Source organism: Cricetulus griseus, chromosome 4, assembly GCF_003668045.3.
Source record: "Cricetulus griseus strain 17A/GY chromosome 4, alternate assembly CriGri-PICRH-1.0, whole genome shotgun sequence".
Classification (NCBI taxonomy): Eukaryota; Metazoa; Chordata; class Mammalia; order Rodentia; family Cricetidae; genus Cricetulus; species Cricetulus griseus.
The window spans coordinates 161,585,911-161,591,910 of record NC_048597.1 but is presented as its reverse complement, the minus strand read 5'-3'; positions in this window follow the sequence as shown (position 1 = coordinate 161,591,910).

Here is a 6,000-nt window from a genome sequence, read left to right as displayed (position 1 = left end):
AAAAGGGACAATTATTTTTTTCAACAAATGGTAGTGCTAGGAAAACTAAACTCTCTCTCTCTCTCTCTCTCTCTCTCTCTCTCTCTCTCTCTCTCTCACACACACACACACACACACACACACACACACACACAAACACAGATAGAGGGGCATGTTTTGTTTTCATCAGTTACCATCTAAAAAATTAACTCAAAATACACTTAGATGTTAGAGCTAAATATCTCAAAACATTTCATAGAAAATATACAGGGAAAACTATGGGATATGGATTTAGCACTAATTTCTTGGGTAAGGCATAAAAAGAATGGGCAATGTGTGTTTAAATATAGTTAAGTTTCATGAAACATTTAAACTCTTATGTCTGAGAAGACAAAACAGCAGTAAAAAATGTAATCCATGCAATGTGAAAACACTTTAAAATAATGTATCTGATGAGAGATTGCTATCTGGCTTATATGTAGGATCTCTGTAACTTAGCAATAACAAATCAAAAACCCTAACTATAAAACAGGCTTCAAAAGTCTTGAACAGTCGTTTATCCAAAAATGTAAAACTGGAGAGGTATTTGTCTTAATGGAAATGCAAGTCAAGTCAATAAAATAATACTTCGTCTCTTTCCACTGGGATGGCTAGGAAAAGAGTCCAAGGAAGGAAGAGAAAAGGGTGGAAGAATCAGGAAGAATGAACAAAATAAAGAAAAAAAATGTGGGGAAATCAGAGCTCTCACACATTTTTGCTGGGAATAAAAAATGATGTGCAGTCTTTGTGGAAAAAGATTCTGGAAGCTTCTCAGAAATTTAATGTAGAACTAGTATATGAAGCAGCAATCCTACTTCTGGGTACACACCAAAAAGAACTTAAATCAAAGACTCAAATGTATTTGTACACCTATGCTCAACATAGCATTATTCATACTAGAAAAAAAAAACACAAAGAAAAATTCCTCCGTTCATGGATGAATAGATGAAGTAAACATGGCATGCATGACACCATTCAACCTTAGAAAGGCAAGAAATTGACACGTGGTACAACATGGGTGCCCCAGAGAACATGACACTAAGTGAAACAAGACAGGCATGAAAGGATACATATTGTATGATTCTTCTTACATTATTCCCTACAAGAGACTTCATAGGAACAACACACATGGTTTGGTGGTTGCCAGGGGATAGGGTGGGAGATGGAGATGATATGTCACAGACAAAGATTTTCAGCTGTGGAAGATATGCAAGTTCTGAGGATGTGTGCCTGTGATACTTGTATGATGCTAATGTACCTAGTGCCAAGAACTATTTGTGTTAAAATGGCAACAAATTGTTACATATATTTAAATTTTTTCAGCTACAGAAAAGGAAAATATTAGCTTTCTCAAACTTGATATTTTAAATTACAGATAAACTCCTGGTAGCAGGTGTTAGACCAAGCAGTCTGGACTCTCCCTGCAGGGCCAGGGAATGGCCTCATCTTTCAGCTGTTCCTTGGATATTGCTCACAGCTGAAGGTCACATTCCAGAGGAGGCCTGAGTCTGGTGACTGTTCAATGTGAGGCCATTGTAACTAGTTTGGAGCCCTCAGAGGGCAGTTAATGGCCTTGTTAGACCTTGCTGTGGCCCTTCTCTCTATCTAACATGTTTTCCCTTCCTTTCCTTTCCCTTCCCTTCCCTTCCCTTCCCTTCCCTTCCCTTCCCTTCCCTTCCCTTCCCTTCCCTTCCCTTCCCACACAGAAGTTGATCAGCAAAGGACTCTTTAGTAAGCCCCTTAGTTCCACTGTAAGAAACAGAGCAGAATAAATGTCACTCCTTCCTCAACACATCACTTCAATGGATGCCAGAAAACATTGTCATAACAACTATATTAATATATGATGAGTGGGATTTGAAAGGCAGGCTTTGAAGTTGTGCAGTGTGCAAACAGTATAGAGGAGCCATAGTTCTGGGTCAATCCTCTGTCTTATTCCCCCGCTTTGGAAGGTCCCAGTACTAGTCAGGTGGAATTCATGATGAACACTCAGAAGTCCTTAATCAGTCCCTGGCCCAGTCTTGAGCAGGGAGGGAAAGAGGCTGATTCCACCCCATCCTGCAATAGATCCCAGAAATATGAGAAGCAAGGAGCAGATTGAGGGCCCCCTAGGAGTTTTCACTCTCTAGGTTTATTGGCTCCGTTTCATCACTTGGTACCAATACTTTCCAGGACCATCCTCAGCACTTTGGACGCATTTGTTTCTATCTTATTTTAACTCTGGGTCATTTCTTATATTGGTCTTAAATGTCTGTGCTTCTTAGAACACATTTTACCTAGGTCAATATCAAACAAAAATTCTAGGGTAGCCATGGATCCTGGGATCATATTTGGGCTTTGTGGTGATTGGAATAGGAATGGCTCCCAAAAGGCTCATGTGTTTCAGTGCCTGGCCCATAGGGAGTGGCACTATTAGGAGGTGTGGCTTTGTTGGAGTAGGTGTGGCTTTGTTGAAGGAAGTATGCTAAAGCTAGGCCTAGTGACACAGTCTCCTGCTGCCTGGGGATAAAGATGTAGAACTCTAAGCTCCTTCTCCAGCACCATGTCTGAAACTGGAAGCTAGCCCCAATTTAATGTTTTCCTTTATAAGAGTTGCTTCCATCATGGCGTCTCTTCACAGCAATAGAAACCTTAGCTAAGACAGAGTTCTCCTTAATAATAGAAATAGAAAAGCTAGGCCTAAATGGAAACACTATACTAGAACCTAGACCAAGTTCATTTATCAAAAACAGTCTTATGTTGAGTTAGTGTATAAGATCACAGAAACTGTGAGAAGGAATTGACAACTGATTTACTTTATTTTATAACCAGATAACACCATCATCATATCAAAACAGAAGCAAAGAGAGTTGGGGTGCAGGTCCAATGTCAAACACTTTCCTAGCATGTACAAGACCCTGGTTCCATCGCAACTCTGAAAAATAAGCATGCAAATAATAATATAGAAAACAAAATCTAGGAACACCCCTTTCAAGCTTCCATCTCCCTCAAACTTGCCTTCCTTTATTTTTCCACTTCATTCTCTGCCATCACTCACTACTGGAACCAATGCTTCCCTTCCCTGGCTCCTTCCTCCTCCTCCTCTTTTTATCCTGAGGAGAGAGATGTCTCTTTCCGTATCTCTCCATGAATCTGCCCTCTCAGAGTCCACTAAAGACCTTCTAAGTGGCCAAATCCTAGAAGGTCTTTTAAACTACCTTTTATTTTTAACTACTCTGAAAGTTTCTGCTTCCTTTAGGTTTTATAGTATGCTTCATTTTCCCTTCACTTGATCTACTCTTCCTCTCTTAGGTTGGTGACTCCTTCTGCACATACCTTAAATCAAGGAACCCCCACTGATGTAATATCTCCTGTGTCCCGCACATCACCACTGGAAGATGCTTTCTATGTCTTAGACCCAACATTTCCAGAGCTGGAATCTTTGCTCCTGTGCTTGCTATCTCATCTGAATCTTCCTTCCATTCCCATTTCCTGTCCCTGTCGACAGCAGCTGTTCAACTACCGAAATAGGAAGCTTTGATCTCACACCTTTCTCTCAATTCTTTAGATGTATCCACATCAGTCCCCTGTCCAAAAGAACAACCCGTCTGAATTGAGGAACTGCCCCCCCATGACTCTTCCCTCTTCCTATTATTCCCTTTTCATACTTACCATTGCTTATATATTAGATGTCTACTGATTTATCATCTGTATGCTCCATAGAATGCAAGCCCACTATTGCAAACCCGTGTCTAATGCAAGCAGCGCCAGACATTTACCTGATACCCAATAGATACCTGTGGAATGAATGAAAGGAACCTGTTTCTTTTTCTACCTTAGATCTAGTCTTGGGAACATTTTAAATTCTGCTGTTTTCTTCTTGGAAGTCTCTTTGTTTCCTTTCCCACTACATTGTCTGAAACTAGGACCTACCATACCATTCTAACACTGATCTGGCTCTCTGGATGGCCTCTTGCTGTGGCTGTCTTCTAGGCTACACAAATAAATCTCCCATCCTACACACAGTCTGGGTGTTTCCTTCCTCTACATGGACCCTAAGGACACTGAGAGCTGCTTACTGATGTGTGCCTAACAGCCTAGCCATTCTCTCCCCACCTCTCTCTCTGCCTCTCTCTCTCTCTCTCTCTCTGTCTCTCTCTCTCTGTCTGTCTGTCTGTCTCTCTGTGTGTCTGTCTGTCTGTCTCTCTCTCTCTCTCTCTCTCTCTCTCTCTCTCTCTCTCTCTCTCTCCCCAGAGGTATACAGACAGCCGTGACTTTATCAAATTTAAGAAAAATGGTCATGAGCAGCGCATGGAAAAAGAACACAGAAGAAGAGAACTGTAGAAATGGGGACCAGTGACCCATCCTGTTAAAGAAACATTGGAGAGATCCTAGGATTGTGGACTGGAGTAGCTGGGACAGAATTCTAGAATGAGTCATGACAATAGAGAACAGCTACATAGCAATGGGAGGGGCTGGAGAGAGACAGAAAGGGAAAAAAATGTCTATTCATTCTGAAGTGAGATAGGATTTCCACACTTGTCTACATCTAAAGGCTAAAAATAGGGACATTTGGGAAGAAAAGTAGCGAGGAATCTTTTAATTCTACTGACATGGGCTATAAGAAGTAAAGTTTGCAGGGATGGGTGTGTCTCTCACTCTGGGTGGTAAAATTAGAAAAAATTTATTTTGGGTGCACCAACCTTGACTCCTCTCCACCATCAGCCTACTCACTTTATTCTTCTGTGCACTGAAAACTTCATTAGAAAAAAAGTCTGATATTGTCACCCACATAAAGTTATAGGGTATAATGTGGTCATTGTACACCCCAGCAAAAGACAATTCGAAACCAAAGACAGCAAGCAGAAGAGTCTATAAATGTGCATAACATCAGTCAGATTTCTGTCTCAGTGATACACATCTGGCACAAACAGCCTAGGGGGAGGAAAGGTGCATATTAGCTCATGGCTTCAGAGATCTCGGGCTCTGGCAGCTTCATCTTGCTGCCATTGGGCCTAGTGCTAAGAAACATATCATAGTAAGGAATCTGAGGAAGAAAAACCTGAGTCAGCAGAAAGTACCAGAGAGAGGAGAGGGACAACGTTCTCAATATCCCCCTGAAGGTACAACCTCAAGTGAGCTAGCCTTTTTCTCATCCCCACCACAGAATGGCCTCTCATGCCCTAGTTGAGCCACCATGGGGGCCAAGACTTGATTTTCTCGGCCTTGGAGGAACATTCCAGATCATACTGTAGTAGATGTATATCCATGACGTCAAACACAGGGCTAAGTACAATGGCTACCCAACAAATACTTGAATTGGTGCTCATAAAAGTATTATTTATATTATCAGACTCAGAAAGAAATTTAAATATCTAGGGTTGGGAGAAATGCCATGGAGACATCCACTGAAGAAATATTATAGAGCTATTTAGAGAACTTTTCTCATGGCTGCAGGGAAATGCTTATATGACATTAGGAAATACCAGCAGGCTTCAGATTGCTAGTAAAATGTGCTAATTATAAAAATTGAATGCAGATTTAGGGAGATAGTTCAGTCTCTAAATTGCTTGTCTTGTAAGCTGGAGTGCCTGAGCTTCATCTCCAGAAGCCAGTTTTGTTGTTTGTTTGCTTAAGTTAGGTGTGGCAGTATGCTTGTAATCTCAGATCTTGGGAGGCAGAGGTAGGTAGATCCAAAGAGGTCACTACCCAGCAAGCCTAGGCTACTAGATGAGAGCTCCAGGATGGTGAGAGATACTTCTCAGAAAAAGAAAGGTGGACAGTGATAACACCCAAAGTTATCTTCTGACATCTACACACATATACCTACTAACACATATGCTTCACACACATGTACATCTACACACACACACACACACACACACACACACACACACATTATTAGAAGACTTAGAAACATTGAGGATAGCTATAAAATCTGTGGGGGCATTGAGATATTCTTTAAACCTTTATACTTTTCTGTATTTTTGAATTATTTATGAT